The following is a 25065-nucleotide window of genomic DNA, read 5'->3' on the forward strand; positions in this document are numbered from 1 at the left end:
GCTGACACATTACACGTCAAGGAGCTTTTATGACCCGTTCTTCATCTACAGGACTTGGTCCTCACTTTGCAGCTATAACAGTTTCTACTTTTTGGGGGGAAAACTTTCTACAAGACTTTGGAGGTGTCTGTGGAAATTTTTGCCCATTCATCCACAACATAGGTGGGGTCAGACACTGTTGGCTCACAATATCCATTCTTGTGCATCCCAAAGGTGTTGGATGAGATTGAGGTCCAGGTCATGTTCTTCCGCACCAAACTCCCCAGCCATGCCTTTATGGACCTTGCTTTGTGCATTGGGGAATAGAAAATGGCTGTCCCATACCTACGTCCACAAATTATCCAAAATGTTGTATTGATAAGAGCTAGGATTTCCCTAAAAAGGCCTTGTCCAACCCCTGAAAAGCAACCTGACGGAATCATCCCTCCTCCTCACAAAGTAGTCAAGCAGGTGGCATTTGAAAAAAAAACAAAACCTTGGATGTCATTTAGAAAAGTGTGATCTGTCAATCCACAGAACATGTTTCCATTGCTCCAGAGTCCAGGGATGCCGCCTTTACACTACTCCATCCAACGCTAAGGGTATGTTCACACGTTCCTGATTTCCCTGCGGATTTTTCCGCACCTTTTTTGGAAAATCCGCAGTGAAAAATCAGTGCGGTTTTCACTGCGGATTTTCATGCGGTTTCTTCTGCGGATTCCTCTGCGGGTTTTCAACTGCACTTTCCTATTGGTGCAGGCTGAAAACCGCTGCGGAATCCGCAGAAAGAATTGACATGGTACTTCTTTTTTTCCGCAGCGTTTCCGCGCGGTTTTTTAAGGGAAATTCAGGATCATGTGCACAGCGGGTTTTGTTTTCCATAGGGTTACATTGTACTGTACACCACATGGAAAACGGCTGCGGATCCGCAGCGTCAAATCCGCTGCGGATCCGCAGCAAAACCCGCACCGTGTGAACATACCCTTAGCATTGCGCTTGGTGATGTAAGGCTGATTGGAGCTGCTTGATTCCAGAAACCCATGCCGAGGCTCCAGGGACAGGGTGTGATTACATCCCCTGCTTTTACTGTAGTTACAGCCCTGAATATCTTTACTCCTATTAGTTGGTCTCTTTAAAGGTACCTTCACACTGAACAACCTAACAACGATAACGATAGCGATCCGTGACGTTGCAGCGTCCTGGATAGCGATATCGTTGTGTTTGACACGCAGCAGCGATCAGGATCCTGCTGTGACATCGTTGGTCGGAGCAGAAAGGCCAGAACTTTATTTTGTCGCTGGATCTCCCGCAGACATCACTGAATCGGCGTGTGTGACGCCGATTCAGCGATGTCTTCACTGGTAACCAGGGTAAACATCGGGTTACTAAGCGCAGGGCCGCGCTTAGTAACCCTATATTTACCCTGGTTACCAGTGAAAATGTAAAAAAAAAAAAAAACAGTACATACTTACATTCCGGTGTCTGTCGCGTCCCCCGGCGTTCTGCTTCCCTGCACTGTGTCAGCGCCGGCTGGCCGTAAAGCAGAGCACAGCGGTGACGTCACCGCTCTGCTTTACAGCCGGCGCTTACACAGTGCAGGGAAGCAGAACGCCGGGGGACGCGACAGACACCGGAATGTAAGTATGTAGTGTTTGTTTTTTTTTACATTTACACTGGCAACCATGGTAAACATCGGGTTACTAAGCGCGGCCCTGCGCTTAGTAACCCGATGTTTACCCTGGTTACCCAGGGACTTCGGCATCGTTGGTCGCTGGAGAGCTGTCTGTGTGACAGCTCTCCAGCGACCACACAGCGACGCTGCAGCGATCGGCATCGTTGTCTAGATCGCTGCAGCGTCGCTAAATGTGACGGTACCATAAGGCTATGTGCACACGTCAGGATCCTTTGTAGAAATTTCCTGAACAAAACCGGACTTTTTCTGCAGGAAATACGCATGCGTTTTTTTTCACGTTTTTATCGCGTTTTCTTGTGCGGATTTTTCAAATTTTTTTCCCAGAGCTCCCCAATGCACTAAATAGCAGGAAATCCTTGAAAAATCCGCAAAATTAATGAACATGCTGCGTTTTTTACTGCGATGCGTTTTTTTCACGGAAAAAAATGCAACATGTGCACAAAAATTGCATTCTATTAATAGGATGCTTAATGGATGCGTTTTTTTCGCAGTTTTATCGTGAACAAATGTGAAAAAAAAAACGTGAAAAATCCGGAATGTGTGCACACAGGTTAAAAAAAAAAGTCTTGAAATATGGAATCCCCTCTATAATATCATCAAACATGTATCGCTCGTTTATTCTGAATACCGATGTCTTTTCCAATGGGAGCATATTGCAAAATACTTCAATGACGCTTGCTTGGTGGAATAGTATTTCAGACATCAGTTATGCTTTTTGTCCTTCACAGATGGCAGCGCTGAATAAAGTCTGGCTGGCGTGCCCACTGGACCCAGTAAATTCCTTGTTGCCAGTTGTTGTTCTTTACTTGCCAGGGAGAAGCGTCTCTTTTGTGAACGTGGCCGAAGCGTCTCTTGTTAAATCTTACTTCTCTTTATTTGCGATAAATCTCGTTTTTTTGGGGGCTGGTATTCTGTCTGATGTGTTATTTCCTCGCATGATATGTAAATATTTAATACTATTTTTATTAAATCAGTCTAGATATGACTATGGTTCCTCTAATGTAAACTTGATTGGGGGGTTTTAACATTTAAAGGGGAAATCCGATGAAAATGATCTTGACACGTCATACACTAAATGACCACTTTTTTTTAGCGACACCAATCTAGTAGCGAGTTGGACCTCATATGTTCTTTAGAACCACAGCATTCATTCTGCAGAATAATGGCCCATGTGAGCAGGATGGCTTCTCCCAGCTGCCCTAAATTACATGGAGGTAGTGACGCGCTCTGATCGATCCGTTCCGCCTCGTCACAGAGCTGCTTTATAGGATTTGGATCTGTCGTGTTGCTGCAGCTCATACATGACCATACGATCCTCGTGCCATGGAGCATTGTCCAGCTGAAAAACTCTGTGTGCTATTAAAGGATTATTGCTAAAATAGCTTGTGATATGGTATTCAGTGGATAACGTGCTGATCGCGGTCAGGGCTCGCTCCCACTTGCAATTAAATCGGACGAATGAAATCCGATTAAAAATCAGATTTCATTCCTACCAATTTAATCCTATGATTCAGTTCTCAATTGCGGGTTTTTTTCCTGCACCGATCGGACAGAAATAAAAGTCGCAGCATGCTGTCATTGCATGTTGAATTCATATCACACTCCCCCATGTAAGTCTATGGATGTGTGTGAAACATCGCACTGCACTCGGATGTCACCTGAGTGCAGGGCGATTACCGACGATGCCAGCAATGGAGGAGACGGAGAAATTAATTCCTCCGTCTCCTTCTTAGCTGTACTGTGATCCTCTCATGTTAGAGGATCGGAGAACTGACACCCGGCTCCCGCTCGCAGCAGAGAAGGAGCAAATGTGTCATTAGAATATAGCATCGGATGTGATACACTAATGTGACTCCGGCCTTATTCTGACTGATGGGACTCCCAGTAAGGGCTCATACTCACGTGCGAGAAACTCGGATGAGTCTCGCATGTTAAAACCTGGCGCTGCTGCCGGCACTCAGATCGGAGCGTGCGGCCGCACAGGAATACATGCAGCCGCACGCTCCGCTACTGAGTGCCGGGTGCAGTGACGGGTATTGCCGTCCAAGACTCATCCGAGTTTCTCACAAGTGAGTATGAGCCCTTATTCTGAGAATAGGGCTCTACGTTTTGAATGAAGCAGAGGCGCGCATGCTCGACCACTATTCCATTCATTGTCTACAGGACAGTCAGAAATACTTGGCAGTCCCATAGACAAAGAAAGGAGCAATGACCAAACATGTAAATTGTTTACTATACAGTTCACCCTGAAGCCGGCCGGGATCTCATGAGCACGCATTCTGGAGCATGTGCACTAGGTCTTGATCCCCGCCACCTTACTCCTGGCCCATTTAGGGCGCTGTTCACATTTGCCTGTCAGCTCCTGAGATGTCAAAAGTGGATGCAAATGGTGAGGAAATTATCTTTTAAAAATTTTTTAAACTGACATATGCATGAACAATTGAATTTTTTCCTTTAACTAAATGTTTTATTCTTTCCAAAAGTATTCTAAAAATGTAAACTGTATAAGCAGACATATGAACATAACGTTATCCGGTGTATCGATGACTTATCACAAGATCATTTTGACTTATTTTCCCTTTAAATAACTGCAATGTATCCTAATGATGGTGTGGCTGTCCATAGTCGGCCAGTACAGTTCTATTCCCTAAAAAGTCAAAATCTCGCGGCACTTCCAGACGGTTATTAATTTTGATGACTAAGTATTGCAATAAGAAAAAAAATTAATCCGTATGTTCTCAGGAAAGGTCATCAGAGTCACATCTTTAGCCATGAGAGTAACCACGTCACTGCAGCAGCTATCGTTTTCCAGAACAGTACTGGTCGGCACGTGGTAAATCACCGGAAGTGTTCATCACAGACCAGGAGTTCATGGATGAAGTGGTGACATCATTATATCATGTGAACATGTCCTCAGATGGATGAACCTTTAATCGTGGCCATATTTTTTCCATACTGCTGTTAGTTTGCAAACCTAGCAGGTTCCAAATCTGAAATATGTGTCTTGTTTCTGCCTTGAATTTTTGTATGTGTCTTCATTTTGTTATTTTAAGCTTTATTTAAATCTGGACCTGATAGTAGATTATTAACCGATCATTAGATACTTTGTGTTATGCACTTTAGTCATTTAGTAATTAGTTTATTTATATATTTCATTTATTATTTTTGTGACCCAGACATTTAGATTTTTTCCTCCTATTAAGCTAGATTTTTTTTTTTTCCTTTTTTTGGTTCCTTAGTCGTATGAGGGCTTGTTTTTTTGCATTTTTAAGACATGTGCACAGCCAGCCCCATAGAATAACAAGGGGATTGGTGCTATCCTTCAAAACCACGGATAACATTCGTCTGATTATTACGGTCTTGTAAACAAGCTCTAACAGTGTGAATGGTGCACAGTGTCAAAGACAGGACAGGGTCCCTGTGCAAAGACATTCTGTGTTCCCCCAACCCTCCAGTAGCTCATTATGGAGAACCCTCATTATGTCCCTCTAACAATCCACTAATCAATGCGATAAGTGTCTAAGCTCAGTCCTTTACAGCCAATCTAAGAGGTATTAGGAATGTTCTAGCTGTGTGCATGGGGGTGGTAGTCCCTATCCACCACACAGGTTGCATATATAATATGTCCGGCCCTGATAGTGCATACTGTGGATATACTCAGTCCCAGCCTGCTGCCATGATGCAGAAAAAGTTATCCCAGAACCGTATTGCAGTTTCTAGTGAGAGTCTTGATCTGTCATTATAGTGGGAGAGCTTCTATTAAGCATCAAGACCTATTAAATGGACAGCCAAAAGCACCAAGACCCATTAAATGGGCAGCCCAAAAGCACCAAGACCCATTAAATGGGCAGCCCAAAAGCACCAAGACCCATTAAATGGACAGCCAAAAGCACAAAGACCCATTAAATGGGCAGCTCAAAAGCACCAAGACCCATTAAATGGGCAGCCCAAAAGCACCAAGACCCATTAAATGGACAGCCAAAAGCACCAAGACCCATTAAATGGACAGCCAAAAGCACCAAGACCCATTAAATGGGCAGCTCAAAAGCACCAAGACCCATTAAATGGGCAGCCCAAAAGCACCAAGACCCATTAAATGGACAGCCAAAAGCACCAAGACCCATTAAATGGGCAGCTCAAAAGCACCAAGATCCATTAAATGGGCAGCCCAAAAGGTTTTTAGGCTCATGGACAGATAAAGTTCATGCAATGGGAGTAAGGAGTAATCATTCAGGGGCGGACATATTATTCCAGCCGCACAAGGGTCCCAGAAATAAAAGGGCCAATTTCCACCTCCACAGCAGAAAGCAGCTTCTGTCACAGACACATAGAGGGGTGCATTATGATGAGTTATTGGACTGTATGTGGTCCATATATAGTTCTTGCACAGGGATCTTCTTCTGTCTGTGTTCGTCCCAATATTCGCTTATTTATATCATTTAATCTACAGATATTAGTAGGGAATACTTAGTTGTACTATTGTTGGCCACCTTTGGTGAAAGTTTGGCTACTCATGAAATGCTGGTCTTTCCTCTGTTACATCTATAATGACTAATCACCGTGTTACCAGATAATAATTCATACAAAAAAGACCCTGAGATGGACGCCCCATAAGGCCCATGACCAACGCTGGAGGAGATATGGCATACTAATGACGTCAGTCTCCATTTTAGGCAGTATGATGTCCTCCTCGTTTCCCCCATTCATTACCACTTGTTTCCTACGATAGAGTAATTCATTCTTGTTTTCTCGAGTTGTCTGCTCCAGACATGACTCATAACTTGTATTCTACACATAAAGCATAGCGTCCAACAATAGAAACAGCAGAAAACGAACTCTGAAGCCAAACTTAAATCTAACATCTGAATAATTGCGTGAATATTCCAGTACGCTAATTTTCTAACTTTTCTTAAGATTTCACATAAACTTACATCGTACATGTAGAGAGTTCAAGACTACGGCACCAATCCACCAATTCCAGGATGGAAATCATCTCAAGGAAAACCGACTCTGCTCTAATTAAAGGGAGGACAAGTGTATTCTCTATTTTTGGAACTCTAAGGCAGTGAATGGAGAGAGACATGCGAGTAGAGCCACCTCTTCATTCATAGCGCTCTTTTCCTGATTCTATCAACGTTCAGTTAAATACTGCAGCCCTTGCCTCAATCGGGAAGTTTGAAAATTGCATATGAGTGATCATGTGATGACTGCTGGAAACGGCAAGCAAAGCCAAATCCTGACTATGAATATAATGCAAGCTCTTAGGACTGGGCATACTACAACCCCTGGTAAAAATTATGGAATCACCAGCCTTGGAGGTTGTTCATTCAGTTGTTTAATTTTGAAGAAAAAAGGCAGATCACAGACATGTCACAAAACTACAGTCATTTCAAATGAAAACTTTCTGGCTTTAAGAAACACTAAAAGAAATCAACAACAAAAAATGTGGTAGTCAGTAATGGTTACTTTTTTAGATCAAGCAAAGGGAAAAAAATATGGAATCACTCAATTCTGAGGAAAAAATTATGGAATCACCTTCTAAATTTTCGTTCCCAAAACTAACACCTGCATGAAATTAGATCTGCTCGTTATTCTGCATCTAAAATGGAATGATCACACCTTGGAGAGCTGTTGCACCAAGTGGACTGACATGAATCATGGCTTCAACAGGAGAGATGTCAATTGAAACAAAGGAGAGGATTATCAAACTCTTAAAAGAAGGTAAATAATCACGCAATGTTGCAAAAGATGTTGGTTGTTCACAGTCAGCTGTGTCTAAAATCTGGACCAAATACAAACAACATGGGAAGGTTGTTAAAGGCAAACATAATGGTAGACCAAAGAAGACCTCAAAGCGTCAAGACCGGAAACTTAAAGCAAGTCACATAGAATCACTGCAGACTCATCACAACTTGGACACCACTTTTAATGATTCTAACATACTGTACATACTGCCATACTGTCTCATCACAGGTCTCCCTCATTCCCATATACTGTCTGTTCACAGGTCCTCCTCACTCCCCATACTGACATACTGTCTCTTTGCAAGTCCTCTCACTCCCCATACTGACAATACTGTCTCTTTGCAGGTCCCTTCACTACCCATACTGACATACTGTTTCTTCACAGGTATCATTTGCTCCCCAAACTGCCATGGTGTCTCCTCACAGGCTCTTCTTGCTCACCATACTGACATACTGTCTCCTGACAGGTTCCCCTCGCTCCTCATACTGTGTCCGCACCGCTCCCCCTCCCCTCAAACTGTGTCCGCACACACCCATCCCAACCCCCCTTCTCATTCTGTGTCCACATCAATTCCCCTTGCTCCTCATACTGTGTCTGAAGCACCAATCTTCCCTGCTCCTCATACTGTGTCATCAGCACCAATCTTCCCATACTCCTCATATTGTGTCCACAGCAGCAATTCCTCCCGCTCTTCAAACTGTGTCCCTAGCACCAATCTTCCCTCTCCTCATACTATGTCAGAAGCATCAATGCCCTCCACTCCTCATACTGTTTTTATAGCACCAATCCCCCCACTCCTCATACTGTCTCTACGCTAATCCCATAACTGCTCCCTATAATGTCTCTTCTCACCCAACAATACATTTTTGGTCTCTTCAGCTGCAGGGGAGCATTTGCCTAACAGACGTTCATCTCGCTTAGGCAATGCCAGAGAGTGATGTCAGTACAGTGATCAACTGGCCTGATCACTTTGCTGACGTCGCCCTGACCCTGAAGTGCCCACGGTCAGGGCTTCAACTGTACTTGTGTCTGAAAGACGCAAGCACAATTGATTTCTGGGAGTCAGAACGCAGCACCCCTTGCTGAATCCCCCCTGCCAGCTGTAAAATGCCCCGTTCACACCACCTAGAGACAACCCTGTCTTTAGTTCGCTGTTCCATTAATTGGTCAACTTTAGGCTGAATAAAAGTTTGGGTTCAGCTGAAATGTTGCACATGAATAATAAAAGCAAGTACTTTATACTAATACGTTTGCTTCTTTGCAACTGGCACCATGGTACTGTGAAGTAGGAGGCAACAGCTGGGACCCAATGTAAACTCTGCAGCTGATTAGCAGCCACTGTTCGTCTGCAGCGCTCCTGTGATGCCCTGGATGGACGTTGTTCCCAGCTGAGGATGCAGCGTTGAGTACAGAGGAGCAGAACTTGCCCAGAAAGTTGTTTTTTTTTCCCACCTTCACCCTGGGATCATAGTAAAGGGTAAATGGACAACCCACTATAAATGTAGGCCCTGCTGCTTATTTCCCTGTAGGATTAATGCGGTTTTTCAATAAACTTTTTTAAATCAATGGATTTTCAGAGCAGAAGTGACACTAAGTACTGGAGGGAAGTCATATGTCGCGGGATTTAGGATTACAGCAGAAAGAATATATAATAGAATAAGCAACATTTTTGTCTAAAAGTTCTTAAACCAGTTTGTACATTTTATCAGCTTTTTATATGTAATTTGGGCACTACAATGCCTGACAAGAAAATATCCACAGCTGCAGGGGAAAAAGCAGCTGTCTATTTCCAAGCAGCTGCCGTGGCACCATCCAAACCATTGTGGGGTATTCCTCTATCTGATGATGCAGCCCATCTAATGATATCCTTCAGCAGCTGCTGTGCCTTCCTGTTTTACCACAACCCTCCAGCTCCAACAAAAAGTTTAATCAACATTGGATTGATATTTGTCTTCAACTTCTACTAAGTATAGTTTTTATTTACATACTGAAAGCAAATCTGTTACCAAATTTCACAATACAAACTACATAGATTGTTATATAAATCTCCTAGAGCTAATTGAGATGATGTATTTCCTTTCAAAATCCATGTCAGAATGGCTGTATAATCCTTTCTGAACGTTTATCTCAATCTCCACCCACTTACCCTGATTGGCAGCTCCTCAGCGTCTCACCTCCCTGCTGAGATCTCACACTACTCAGTATAAGCTGCCGCTGTCAATCAGGCTGGGTGGACAGAGACTGACTACATTGAGAGATATTTCATTCTATATCTGGACTCATAAAATTCTCATCTTAATATAAGGATCTAGTCTGACATGGGTTCTGAAAGTAAACACATCAGTAGTATCAGGTCTAAGAGATCTACTTAATAAACTATGCAGTTTTGTAATGTGATATCTTGTGGTAGATCATCTTTACGAGAGTGTTCTGGTAATTTTCCTTAAGATGTGCAATAAATGTCAGAACATTTGTCTGGTCCAATTGTCAGCACCTCCTTGATGAGCTGATTACAATGATCACAGCGCTCCACATGGGGGTTAGAGATAGTCATTTCATAATTTTATTATATTAAGACCATTCATCATGTTTCAAAAATTATTTGTCAAACAACTCCTTTAAGGAACAGATTCTGAGACTATCAGCAGGTTCCGACAACATTATTGGGGATAACTTACTGATTGCATCTGCACCTCAACTCTATTCAAGACGGCGCTATGCTGAGCCTGGTTGCGGAGTTCCTGAGCCCCATTTTTGGGATTGCTGGGGGTCTCAATCGTCAGATCCTCCAAGATCAGTAAGTTATTCCATATCCCAAAGATCGGAGATAACTTACTCTCTTGGAAACAACCCTTTAAACCCTTCCTGACATGGGAGATACAGGTACTGGTTGGGTTCCTGAGTATGGTGTGGGCTAAGTAACTGAGCTTGCACCATATCCGGAGGTGTTACCTTTGTTTCACAACCAGCATCCACCTCTAAGTATCAAGTGGAGCTGAGCTCTGTTAGATGCTGCTTTCAATCTATAAGGGGGAACACGATGCTGCATATGCCCATCGCTCCCTGTTCCACCCTACAATGCAGGGCTGGGATTCCCATGGGTTGTAAAGGCAGCCAAGAGCCTTCTGAAGGCATCCGTCCCTGCCGTGACAGTACTGTGAAGACCAGCCTGCGGCTGGGCTTCATACGTGACCGTGATTTTCACTATATGAGTATATAAGACAATTGATCATACAGTCTCAGGCTCTTATCTCCCAAAGGGACTTAAGTATAAAGTAAAATAAATGTTTTTAAAAATCTTTAAAAAATTATCAACAATTGTACTCACCCTTATTTTGATCCCAGTAAAAAAAACTAAAACATTTTTTGATATTGTCGCATCTGAAAAAGTATGTTCTACCAAAATATAAAAGTAATAAATCCATTCGGTAAAAACCATAAAGAGAAAAAAAATTCCAGAATTGCTTGTGCTTTTGTTGCTCTTGCTGTAACACTGCAATATGACCAAAACATTATATCTACCCAAATTTATGTAATTAAAAACGTTAACTCGCCACGCTCTATTGACATTATTGACATGAAAATGAACACATTATGGATATCGGAAAAAGGTGACATAAACCAAATTATTTTTTTTCACGAATTGCTGAATGTTTTTTTTCACAACTCGAGTTACTGAACTTTGCCGAAATGTTGATCTGCGCGTGTGCCGCCACCGATGCCATTTTATTGAAGTCCTGCACACAAGACGCCGCCGGCTACTTTTTCTTGAATTTTAAAAAGGATGCAGGTCACTGAATAATCAATGACCTGCACAAGAAGCAGAGTAGGCTGGTGGTGGGGCAGAGAACCAGAAGAAGACCCTGCCCCCAAGACCCACCCTCAAGCACACAGGACGCCATTTTCTGAAAATTTCATAAGGTGAGTATTCAGCAGTCACTAAGCGGATCCCTTCACATCAGGTATCATATTAATCAGCATCACAGCGCCATTATAGCTACGCTTTTAGTTTATAGGGCTAAATCCTGTTGACAGGTTCTCTTTAAATGAATGAGGGGAGGATGGCATGAATCCTGAATGAAACAACTCTACTTTCAATATATCTGGGACTGTTTCCAGAATTACCATGTAGGCGGATGATGCATGATATGACTTGTTCATTTCCTAAGCAGATTTGCAAGATATGCAAAGATATGTATCCTGTCCAATTGAGATCTGTCACCAGATTTCACAATACATACCACTAGCATTATTAAATAGGTCTATTAGACTTCATTAGATTGGTGTATTTACGTGAAAATCCATGTCAGAATGGCTGTATAACCCTAGACACCTGCTACAGACTGCTAAAGCCCATGAGTATACCTATACAGCCTGAATGACAGTGGCAGCTTATACTGAACAGTGTGAGGTCTAAACAGGGAGGAGGGACACTGAGGAGCTGTCGGTCCAGTTAGGTGGGCAGAGATTGAGTTATATTCATGAAAACTCTAGGACTAATTTTTAAAATGTTCACAGTCATTCTGACATGAATTTTCAAAGTGAGTACATCTACTTTGCATGGTAAGGTTTACAGTTTACATTGTGAAACCTAGTGACAGATCATTTTTTAATTAAGTAGTCACCACTCACCAGGCATTGGTATGTCCCTTGGTGCCCAGTAAATTAGCATAATTAAACAACAATCACTGTACTCTATATTCTGCAATCCATTCCTGGGGGTTGGCAGCCACTTGCCCCTCACTAGTGCTATAGTGGAAATATGCATAGCGAAGACTGGCAGTGAATGAGATTAAATAGATCCTGTAATGGGCAGAATTGCTATTTACCTGCAAGTATAGGGTTAGTCTGTACATAAAAAAAACATTAATATGTTGTCTGGTCACGTTACTGGAGCAGTGGCTACAGAGAGAAAATGAAGTTATATCCTCCCTGCAGCCTCTCACTTCCAGGCACCAGGTTAATCCAGGGAGCTGTAACACTACTCAACACTTTGATTGACAGCTCGCTCTTGCAGTTCTCTGCCTGGGTTAAGACTAATGATGCTAGGGCAGTTTCCTGGACCACAGGACTGGCACCGAATACGGGCCATTATCTAAGAAAATAGATAAGTAAGTTTTTCATTATTTCCATTTGTAAAATGTGCAGCTAACATTCAAATAGCCCCTTCAGCATCTGACCAAATGATAAGGTTCTTAGCTCAGTATTACATGCCAGTGATATGTTTTTGCCCTAGTGCCAAGTGCAAGTTTTATTTCTATGGGGCTACAAGCTGCCACATGTCACTTCCAATCCATGGACTGAAGCACAAGAGTGAGATGAACAGAATGCTGTGGTTTGAAAATCGATATGGTTCGCCTCATTGAGTTGTATTGACATGACTCAATTTTTTCACGAATACCATACCCCAATGTTCAGGCTTAGGCTACGTTCACATTTGCGTTGTGCGCTGCTGCGTCGGCGACGCAACGCACAACGCAAACAAGAACGCATGCAAAACGCATAGTTTTGCTTTGCTGGATTTTGGACGCAAAAAAATGCATCTTGCTGCGTCCTCTGCACCCTAACGCTTGCGGCAAAAAAGACGCATGTGTCGCAAAACGCATGCAAACGCATGTCCATGCGCCCCCATGTTAAATATAGGGGCGCATGGCGCATGCGTCGCCGCGGCTGCGCCCGACGCAGCCCGGCAGCACGCAAATGTGAACATAGCCTTAAAGAGATTGTTGGAAATGTTCAAAAAGTTTGAGACACATCGGAGACATTTCAGGTGACATGTTATTTCATCCAAATCTAAGCAGTCAGGTAGCGAGGGACAGGACCCCATTGATTAAGGCTACTGAAGCAGTCTGCGCTGGATCAACGGGGTTAGAGCCGGAGACTTTGACTTATTTTGTCTACATTTTTGCTACAGATTGGGAATCCCCCTTTATTTTTGATTTTCATTTTAAAAGCCTGATAAATAGGCTTTAATGTTCCCAGACCTAATAGCTGAATGCTTATTGGATTTCACTGTATAGGTGTATAGTGCCATCTGTCATTTATAGGCTCCTATTTGGCAATAAATGTTTTTATATTGGATGCCTCTTTATGAAAAGCGCAGTCTGCTGCTTTATTTCTTACCGCCAAAATAATATTCTTACATGTATACAGGCCCAACAGAGGCTGAAAGGATACTCTGTTGGTTCCTGTCTTAGGAATGGGGGGCCTATGGCATCGTCGGACACGGACAGAAGAGTGGCCCATGTGTAAGAACAATATATGGACCCGGCCCCCTTACCATTTGAGCCACAGGTTCTACTAATGGTTTGTCCACTCTTGGCCTATGAATGGCAACAGTATAATGCAAAAACAATATACAAATATCCTTAAAGGGAATTTGCCAGCAGGTTTTAATATCTAAACTGAGAGCAGCATAATGCAAGGGCTGAGACCCTGATTCCAGTGATGTGTCATTTACTTGCCTACATGATGTAATTTTGATACAATCGCTGTTTTCTCTGCTGCAGATCTAGCAAAGCTCAGGGTGCTGAGCTGTGCATAACCCCGCCCACACCACTGATTAGCTGCTTTCTGTGTTCTGGGGGCAGGGTTACACAGAGCAGTTGACTAGGAGGCACATGCCACCTAGTCCTGTAGTGATAATCTCCTGCTGATAAAACACCGATTGTATTTATACAGCAACACAGCCTAGTAAGTGACACATCACTGGAATCAGGGAGTCAGCCCCTTCATTATTCTGCTCTCAGAATACATATCAGAACTACTGTCAGATTCTATTTCAAAGCATTAGCCATCAATTATAGCACCAAACTAAATTGCCATTCATCAAGCCAATTACAAATTAGCATCAGTAAGGGTACGTTCAGAGTAGCGTTGTGCTAGTGTGCGTCGGCGCCGCGTCGGGCGACGCAGCGGCGACGCACGCGTCATGCGCCCCTATGTTTAACATGGGGGACGCATGCGTTTTTGCTTCTTGCGTTTTGCGACAAATGCGTCTTTTTTGCCGCAAGCGTCGGACCAAGAAAACGCAACAAGTTGCATTTTTCTTGCGTCCGATTTTCGGCAAAAAACGACGCACGCGTCGCAAAACGCAGCGTTTTTGCGTGCGTTTTGCCGCGTTTTTCGGTGCGTTGCGCCGCCGACACAGCGGCGCACAACGCTAGTCTGAACGTAGCCTAAGTGGAACCATTGTGTATACTACATATAAACGGTACATATGTTCTATACGATGTACAAGTCTGTTGATAACCCTGAGCCTAATTCTTCAGCTTTGTCTTAGTTTGTTGAACACGATCTGAGCAAAAGCCCCAAGTGTTTTGTAAATATTCAGAATTACAGAAAAGTTTCCACTTCTGCTTTTGAAACTACAAAAGTAGCAAAACAGGAGACCACCGATCTACCACAACAGCGGTGTAATGGGGACGTGGCGGTCTGTCAGGCGATGGAACCGTCAAACAAAACAAAAAAAAGTAACACAAAGTATCAAAATAAACACAAAAATGGCAACATTTCTATGTTAGAGCAGATGATAACCGCATACACCATAGTAACTGCCAGCTTTCCTCCAAAGAAAGTTCTGTTCTTAAAGGGGTTGTCCACTATTAGGACAACCCCTTCTTCATCAAAATGTTTGCCCCCCCCCCCCATAAAATAATAAAACCTGTAGTCTCCTCCCGTGCCGGCGCCGTTCCTGCAGTGATGGCACTTGCGGTCCCGGGGCTCTCGTGTGGTGTTGTGACATGTGACACTGGCGCCCAATCAGAACTGGCGTCACTGTCTCCACTCTTCCTGCTCAATTCGACAGGAGGCGGAGACAGTGACGCCAGCACTGATTGGACGCCGGCGTCATGTGCCACAACAACAGCACGGGAGCTCTGGGGAGAGCGAGTGCCGACAATGCGGGAACGGCACCGGCACGGGAGGCGAGTATAAGCTTTATTATTCTATTGGGGTCAAGCATGGGGTATGAGAAGGGGTCGTCACCCACAGAAAGCAATAAGAAATTGCAAAAAATGTTTCTACAACATTTGGATGGAATAAAACTAACTTTATTAAACATGTAATGTAGACAAAGCAGACGTAATCCACAGCCGGAAAACTTTGCAAAAAAAGGGTAAAAAATACAGTGAAAACGCCACAAAAACACAGCGACAACGTTGCAAAAGATGAACACAAGCATGGTTACTGCCAAGAGAGCGGCTCTTGGCTGCAGTATCGTGGCGTGTGAACAGAACCATAAGGCCGCATTCGCACGATGAGCTTTTTTTTGAGTTTTTGATGTTGCAGAATTTCTGCAGCTATTATTTAAAATGAGGTCACTTGTGTTTTTTTTATTGCATTTTTGTGTTTTTTTTAACATGTGTTATTAGCTTATTTTTCACTCTGCATTTTTTTGTTTCTGTTTGATGAGTCATGCTTTAAATAAAGCTGTTTTATTTTGGATAATTCCTGGTATTATCATAGAATGTATGATATCAAACAAAGTAGTATATTACAGTAATGATAATATATAAAATATAGTGATGATCACTGCAGCTCTGACTCCTGGAACCTTCAGGGATCATCTGTTAATTCTGGGGGAAATATTTAACGCTGGCCATTTAAATGAATGGTGATCATCTAATACGTGGATGGTCCAGGTTGGCCAAAATGAGAGCTGTTTTTATTTAGGTAAAACACCGTATAAAAGTGGGAACCCTCTATTATGTCCCCCATTCCTTAATAGAGGGTCTCTCTATTATTTCCTGCAGAAGGCAAATTTTAATTTTTAGGGTTTATACATCATATTTTATCAGATAGCACTCAGACCAATGTTATACTATGTGGCGGTGCAGATCTGCGTTTTTTCTCAGGACAGGCATGAAAAAAATTGCGTTCTGCAAGTTGCAGCACGAATCACACGCCTCTCATCCATTCACGTCTATGGATGCGTGGAAAACACTGTGCGTCACTCGGATGACATCTGAGTGCAGTCCGATTTCTCACACAATGGAGAAGATGGAGAAACCTTGTTCTCCATCTTCTCCACACCTGTGCTAGGATTCTTTCATCACACCAACCTGTAATTCGGATCAGAGTTTGATCAGGGTGCCATTAACATAATCGATCCAATTCTTTCAGAAGATTGAATCTACTTTCGTGTGACCCCGGCCTCAAATCAACTCTCCCCCTAATGTCTTCAATGGGAACAATATGGCCAAAATCATCTACCTCGTATCACCCTGTAAAGTCTCTGAAGATTGCTACATTTACAGTAGTGGTAACGACTTAACTAGAAAAAGTTTGAAAACGTGTCTATTAATGATCAGGTCTCCAATCAGCCAAAAATATGATCACTTGTCAGCACTTGCATAAGGATCAAAGGAAATGACTGCAATTACTTGTTACATCTGGCGAGAAAACAAAAATGACACAATATTTATATATATATATATATATATATAAAGTTAAAAATATTTCTCAACTACGGAGTACAGTAGCAAAAGGTCTCATTGAGGAAGAAGAGGTACAGATCTTAACGGAATGCGAATCAGCAGGAAAAAAAAAGTCATGAGAAGCAAAGAAAACTCAAGAAGCAGAAAATTGAGAAGAGTGCACTGAATGGGCGAAAAAGCGCACAATAGTTCACTAATGCAAAACAAGTGAGAAAAAGGCAAATACCTAGAGAGGATTGTCCTGAGTGTGGCCTGGGGGGACTGTGATTGTTGCTCTGCACTAGATGACATGGCAGTGCAAGACAAGTAGCAGGAAAGGGGATTAATGCCAGGGATCTGACAGCCTGAGTGTTCCCATCCCAATACCACACCCAGCCAGCACTGTCTTGTTGTCACTTACTGGCAAGGATGGAGATGGTGAGGACTCCTTCCAGATGTTCTTCTGCCTCTCTCCTGGATTGTCCCAGTCACCGGCAGTTGTGTCTTGTTTTTCAGACTTCTCCTAGAGTTCTGCAAAGAAAAAAAAAAAAAAAAAGAATTCTGACTTCCCCTCAGTCCGGAAACATTGAAGTGATGCAACAGTTCCCACATGTGGCTGTTCTGAGCCTGAGCTATTGTAGGGGAGCTATAAAGCGCCTCTGGATCAATACAGGATGGATGGCGGCAATGAATGGCTCATGTTTTCTGCCTCCCATCAGGATGGACTAAAGTTAGCACAAAGACACTACTATCCTCCTCACTGCTTCTTCCCATCCTTTTAGGGGTCCTGTAAACGAACACTAAACGTAACATACAAAGATCTGTCCGTGGGCCCCCTATACGGCTTCACGATCCAAGGTTTTCAGGTTTTGTTTCCATAGGATGTTGGTTTTTTTTTTCTTCATATGTTGAAATGTTCAAGCATCCAGATGTTAGCAAGGAGTGGATGGAAAAATATTGTTTTCTCGTTTCATTCCGCTGCTTTTCTCGCGTTGTGTGTTTTTTAGGGCACCCTTATGTTTTTTGGCATTGCACCGTGTTGTTTTTCTTGGCTTAAGTTTTCCTAAATACCACCCAAAAGCAACATTTTTATAGGATATTTCATATCGCCATCACATTTGTGTTACTGCAGTTTCTCCGCTGCGCTAAAACATTCCCAAAAGCGCTGATGGCTAGGCTGCAAAGAAGTCGTATCAGAGACAACCTTTGTGTAGGGGACTTGGCTAAATGGGTTGTCCAAAGATAGATACTTCGGAAAGGTCATTAAAGGGAACATATCACATTAACCTGCAGATATGGGGTTATTCTATAGCGTAAAGTCGGGAGGATATTAACTTTATTCCCCCCAGCATTGTTTGGCGTTCGGTCCAGAGGGTGGCATCGGCACAGGTTCAGTCACCGCGCCCCTGACACTGACTGACAGCCGGGCCTAATAATGAGTGGCTGTCAGTCAGGGCTGGGGATCTGTTACAACCACCGCTCTCTACATACAAAACGGTGACTGAACATGCGCCGGCGCCCCCCTTGTGACTGGACGCTGAACGGTGTCGCAGGGAACAAAATGAATTCATTTACAACAGCGGGGCTCTGTGTGGTCGCTGGGCAGGTTAAGAACACTATTAACCTGCAGATTAACCCCATATAGAATCATAGAATCATAGAATGTTAGAGTTGGAAGGGACCTCCAGGGTCATCGTGTCCAACCCCCTGCTCAATGTAGGACTCACTATACCATCTCAGGCAGATGTCTGTCCAGCCTCTGTTTGAAGACTTTCATTGAAGGAGAACTCACCACCTCTCGTGGCAGCCTGTTCCACTCATTGATCACCCATATCTGCAGACAATAGTGTTTCTTTTTTTTACGTGACAGGTTCCCTTTTAAGATCAGAACCAGAATTGTTGAGGTCCAACATCTAGCACCAGCCCCGATTAGCTATTTATAGTTGCCCCTTGTGGTATCAGAGTACAGGTCTAGAACAGTACAGCACACACCATTGATGCAACCCGTGCAGCCGCATGGGGGCCTACTTACCCCTCGAAAGCCACAAGTAAAGTCTTCACTGTCTCCTGACAGTCTACTGCCCTCCTTTCTTGGTTGCTTGCAGTTCTAGTTCGCTGTCTGTTTTGGAGAGCAAACTTATTTTACTGTAATTTAGCAGTAATTCTAAAATGTATGCTATGCTAGGGTCCTCCTTTCTTGATTAGTAGGCTGTATTGGGGGTGCATCGTTACAAAATGATGCATTACTTTGAATTTGTCACTATTTTGCACAATACAAACTGCGTACATTATTTAAAAGACAAAACCCTATTGGACTTGATGGAGTTGATGCACTTACTCTGAAGGTAATAGTACCTATAAAATGCCCAATATTATGACTATATCGTTTAGATAGTTTTATTTCTTTAGTGAAATTTCTTCATGTGCTAGGTATAATATAAAATTAAATTATAGTTGTGTCATAGTCACCGGTAGCTATCATCTCCCGGTAACAGCTCCGCTCTGGTCCGCTCCAGCATCATGTGCCTCTGTAACCTACCGGATCCTTGTGTTGAGCGGCGGTTGCAAACTCAATGTAAGTCAACAGGACTCAGAAGAAGGCTACAGAGTCTCTTAATTCCCATAGATTTACATTGAGAACAGTCAGAAAGTGACCTCGGCCCCATACAGCAATCAATATATGGCTCAATAGGTCACAAATGCGGTGGAAAGCATGTACTGAAAATGATCTTCTGATATGTCATAGATACTGTACATGTGGGAAGATATTTCTAGGAAACGGAATTCTCAATTAACTCTTACATATTTACTTAACTAATAGCATCATCTTTTGGGGGACAGTCGGGGGGCCCCTATACGCATTAGTCCCTTGGACGATCTCACTGATATTGGCAGCTTTGTTCAACTTTGGTCTAAAGATGGCCATGGACACACACATTAGACTTATGTCTTCCAATCCCGACAATATCAACCGGTCCGGCCTACAGTCCAATGTGGTGTTGTCCACGTTCCCCCTTGAAGACTCGTGTATTGTTACAATGGATTTGCATATGTAACTTGCTCAGTGATTTGAGTTATTAGCAAACGTATTGTGTTCTGCCCAGCCACAGGTAGTTGATAGGGACAGGTACAGTTAATAGTTGGGACTAGCCCAGAGTTGGGAGGGCCAAGGTGAAGGGACATATGAAGTTTCCTGTCAAAAAGGCACATAGGGCATAGCTTCCGGCTAGAGCAGACCTTCGGTCTGATTAGTCAGCACAGCTGTATAAATTGGGTGTCCCTGAAGTGAGCGGAGACCGAGGCTACAGATAACGTGATCCAGAGTGGAGACAAGGAAAAGTGTTAAAAGGAATGATTCTCCGGAAATGAGGTCTGGTGCAGGAAGCCTAGTGGGATGATACAGAGTTATCTGACAGTCAAATGATAGAGCAGCACTGAGGATAGTGGGATGAAGATAGACTGCCTAGTGCCACCGTTCCAACGCATCGGCAAGCAGAGACGTTAAGTAATGGCCATAGTGGCACAAGTAGCTCCCCTAAGGGGAAAAGGACGTGATTGAAATATAAGACTCTCGGTTACTGGATAGTAATGCTATTGTTGGAGACCAAGGAAGCTCCCGAAGTGCCATGCTGGGTTTTGGTGAAGCTAGAGAGAGAGGCTAGTGTGTATGGCCAGCGTAAGGTATATTGGGGCCTTCTAACCCAATCTGTAATCAACCTTCACAATTATTTTTGGAGCGATCCTCCATGACATGCTGCAAAAGCACTAAGGCTGGTTTCACATTTTCGTTTTAAACGCAAACGCATTTGGTGAAAAAACGCATTTAAACGCGTTTAAACGCTGCGTTTTTTAGACGCATGCGTTTTTGCATGTTTTAATACAAACGCGGCGTTTTGATGCGTTTACATGCGTTTTTCCTGCGTTTGCGTTTTTGAAACGCATGATGAGAAGTGTGTGACAGCTGCCAATCATCAAAATCATCAAGAAAACCCACTATAAACAGAAATAGCTAGGGTTAGAGTTAGGGTTAGGATCCCTAGTAACCCTAGGGATCCTAACCCTAATGGATCCTAACCCTAACCCTAAGGGATCCTAACCCTAAGGGATCCTAACCCAAACCCTAACCCTAACCCTAAGGGATCCTAACCCTAACCCTAAGGGATCCTAACCCTAAGGGATCCTAACCCTAACCCTAAACCTTAGGGTTAGGATCCCTTAGGGTTAGGGTTAGGGTTGGGGGTTGGCTTATCAGTGTGTATTCTTGTGTTTTTCTATTAAAACGCATGTGCTTAACCCCTTTACTCCCAAGGGTGGTTTGCACGTTAATGACCGGGCCAATTTTTACAATTCTGACCACTGTCCCTTTATGAGGTTATAACTCTGGAACGCTTCAATGGATCCTGGTGATTCTGACATTGTTTTCTCATGACATATTGTACTTCATGACAATGGTAAAAATTCTTTGATAGTACCTGCGTTTATTTGTGAAAAAAACGGAAATTTGGCGAAAATTATGAAAATTTCCAAATTTTCCAACTTTGAATTTTTATGCAATTAAATCACAGAGATATGTCACACAAAATACTTAATAAGTAACATTTCCCACATGTCTACTTTACATCAGCACAATTTTGGAACCAAAATTTTTGTCGTTAGGGAGTTATAAGGGTTAAAAGTTGACCAGCAATTTCTCATTTCTACAACACCATTTTATTTTAGGGACCACATCTCATTTGAAGTCATTTTGAGGGGTCTATATGATAGAAAATACCCAAGTGTGACACCATTCTAAAAACTACGCCCCTCAAGGTGCTCAAAACCATATTCAAGAAGTTTATTAACCCTTCTGGTGCTTCACAGGAATTTTTTGAATGTTTAAATAAAAATGAACATTTAACTTTGTTTCACAAAAAATTTAATTCAGCTCCAATTTGTTTTATTTTACCAAGGGTAACAGGAGAAAATGGACCCCAAACATTGTTGTACAATTTGTCCTGAGTATGCCAATACCCCACATGTGGGGGTAAACCACTGTTTGGGCGCATGGCAGAGCTCGGAAGCGAAGGAGTGCCATTTGACTTTTCAATGCAAAATTGACTGGAATTGAGATGGGACGCCATGTTTCGTTTGGAGAGCCCCTGATGTGGCTAAACATTGAAACCCCCCACAAGTGACACCATTTTGGAAAGTAGACCCCCTAAGGAACTTATCTAGAGGTGTGGTGAGCACTTTGACCCACCAAGTGCTTCACAGAAGTTTATAATGTAGAACCGTAAAAATAAAAAATCATATTTTTTCACAAAAATTATCTTTTCGCCCCCAATTTTTTATTTTCCCAAGGGTAAGAGAAGAAATTGGACCCCAAAAGTTGTTGTACAATTTGTCCTGAGTACGCTGATAGCCCATATGTGGGGGTAAACCACTGTTTGGGTGGATGGGAGAGGTCGGAAGGGAAGGAGCGCCGTTTGACTTTTCAATGCAAAATTGACAGGAATTGAGATGGGACGCCATGTTGTGTTTGAAGAGCCACTGATGTGCCTAAACATTGAAACCACCCACAAGTGATACCATTTTGGAAAGTAGACCCCCTAAGGAACTTATCTAGCGGTGTGGTGAGCACTTTGACCCACCAAGTGCTTCACAGAAGTTTATAATGTAGAACCGTAAAAATAAACCTAAATTTTTTTCCCACAAAAATTATTTTTTTAGCCCCCAGTTTTGTATTTTCCTGAGGGTAACAGGAGAAATTGGACCCCAAAATTTGTTGCCCAATTTGTCCTGAGTGCGATGATACACCATATGTGGGGGGAACCACTGTTTGGGCACATGGGAGGGCTCAGAAGGGAAGGAGCGCCATTTGAATGCAGACTTAGATGGAATGGTCTGCAGGTGTCACATTGCGTTTGCAGAGCCCCTAATGTACCTAAACAGTAGAAACCCCCCACAAGTGACACCATTTTGGAAAGTAGACCCCCTCAGGAACTTATCTAGATGTGTGCTGAGCGCTTTGACCCACCAAGGGCTTCACAGAAGTTTATAATGCAGAGCCGTAAAAATAAAACAAATTTTTTCCCACAAAAATTATTTTTTAGCCCCCAGTTTTGTATTTTCCCGAGGGTAACAGGAGAAATTCGACCCCACAATTTGTTGTCCAATTTGTCCTGAGTGCGCTGATACCCCATATGTGGGGGGGAACCACTGTTTGGGCGCATGGGAGGGCTCGGAAGGGAAGGAGCTCCATTTGGAATGAGGACTTAGATGGAATGGTCTGCAGGTGTCACATTGCATTTGCAGAGCCCCTAATGTACCTAAACAGTAGAAACCTCCCACAAGTGACACCATTTTGGAAACTAGACCCCCTAAGGAACTCATCTAGATGTGTTGTGATAGCTTTGAACCCCCAAGTGTTTCACTACAGTTTGTAACGCAGAGCCGTGAAAATTAAAAAAAAAAATCTTTCCCCCCAAAATTATTTTTTAGCCCCCAGTTTTGTATTTTCCCGAGGGTAAGAGGAGAAATTCGACCCCAAAAGTTGTTGTCCAATTTGTCCTGAGTACGCTGATACCCCGTATGTTGGAGGAAACCACCGTTTGAGCGCATGGCAGAGCTCGGAAGGGAAGGAGCGCCATTTGGAATGCAGACTTAGATGGAATGGTCTGCAGACGTCACATTGCGTTTGCAGAACCCCTAATGTACCTAAACAGTAGAAACCCCCCACAAGTGGCCCCATATTGGAAACTAGACCCCCCAGGGAACTAATCTAGATGTGTTGTGAGAACTTTGAACCCCCAAGTGTTTCACTACAGTTTATAACGCAGAGCCGTTAAAATAAAAAATCCTTTTTTTTCCCACAAAAAATATGTTTTAGCCCCGAGTTTTGTATTTTCCCAAGGGTAACAGGAGAAATTGGACCCCAAAAGTTGTTGTCCTATTTGTCCTGAGTACGCTGATACCCCATATGTTGGGGTAAACCCCTGTTTGGGCACACGGGAGAGCTCGGAAGGGAAGAAGCACTGTTTTACTTTTTCAACGCAGAATTGGCTGGAATTGAGATCGGACGCCATGTCGCGTTTGGAGAGCCCCTGATGTGCCTAAACAGTGGAAACCCCACAATTATAACTGAAACCCTAATCCAAACACATCCCTAACCCTAATCCCAACAGTAACCCTAACCACACCTCTAACCCAGACACACCCCTAACCCTAATCCCAACCCTATTCCCAACCGTAAATGTAATCTAAACCCTAACTGTAACTTTAGCCCCAACCCAAACTGTAGCCCTAGCCCTAGCCCTAACCCTAGCCCTAACCCTAGCCCTAGCCCTAGCCCTAGCCCTAACCCTAACCCTAGCCCTAATGGGAAAATGGAAATAAATACTTTTTTTTTAATTTTTCCCTAACTAAGTGGGTGATGAAGGGGGGTTTGATTTACTTTTATAGCGGGTTTTTTAGCGGATTTTTATGATTGGCAGCCGTCACACACTGAAAGACGCTTTTTATTGCAAAAAATATTTTTTGCGTTACCACATTTTGAGAGCTATAATTTTTCTATATTTTGGTCCACAGAGTCATGTGAGGTCTTGTTTTTTGCGGGACGAGTTGACGTTTTTATTGGTAACATTTTCGGGCACGTGACATTTTTTGATCGCTTTTTATTCCGATTTTTGTGAGGCAGAATGACCAAAAACCAGCTATTCATGAATTTCTTTTGGGGGAGGCGTTTATACCGTTCCGCGTTTGGTAAAATTGATAAAGCAGTTTTATTCTTCGGGTCAGTACGATTACAGTGACACCTCATTTATATCATTTTTTTATGTTTTGGCGCTTTTATACGATAAAAACTATTTTATAGAAAAAATAATTATTTTGGCATCGCTTTATTCTCAGGACTATAACTTTTTTATTTTTTTGCTGATGATGCTGTATGGCGGCTCGTTTTTTGCGGGACAAGATGACGTTTTCAGCGGTACCATGGTTATTTATATCTGTCTTTTTGATCGCGTGTTATTCCACTTTTTGTTCGGCGGTATGATAATAAAGCGTTGTTTTTTGCTTCGTTTTTTTTTTTTTTTCTTACGGTGTTTACTGAAGGGGTTAACTAGTGGGCCGGTTTTATAGGTCGGGCCGTTACGGACGCGGCGATACTAAATATGTGTACTTTTATTGTTTGTTTTTTTTTATTTAGATAAAGAAATGTATTTATGGGAATAATTTTTTTTTTTTTCATTATTT

The 25065-nt window shown here is 42.8% G+C and overlaps 1 protein-coding gene across 2 annotated transcripts in view; it reads right to left on the minus strand.

Moving 5' to 3' along the window:
- Window positions 1-17366, minus strand: part of WIPF1 (WAS/WASL interacting protein family member 1) — a 59052-nt gene extending 41686 nt beyond the window's left edge. Inside the window, exon 1 of one of the 2 annotated variants that reach the window (XM_069733177.1) lies at window positions 17255-17366. The gene's annotated coding sequence lies outside the window, so the exon portion shown is untranslated. Of the gene's footprint in view, window positions 1-17080; window positions 17136-17254 lie in introns of those variants that run through there. The other variant, XM_069733179.1, reaches the window with a different exon arrangement.
- Between the last annotated feature and the right edge of the window lie 7699 nt (window positions 17367-25065).

The sequence above is a fragment of the Ranitomeya imitator genome, chromosome 7 (genome assembly GCF_032444005.1).
Source record: "Ranitomeya imitator isolate aRanImi1 chromosome 7, aRanImi1.pri, whole genome shotgun sequence".
In the NCBI taxonomy this organism is placed as follows: Eukaryota; Metazoa; Chordata; class Amphibia; order Anura; family Dendrobatidae; genus Ranitomeya; species Ranitomeya imitator.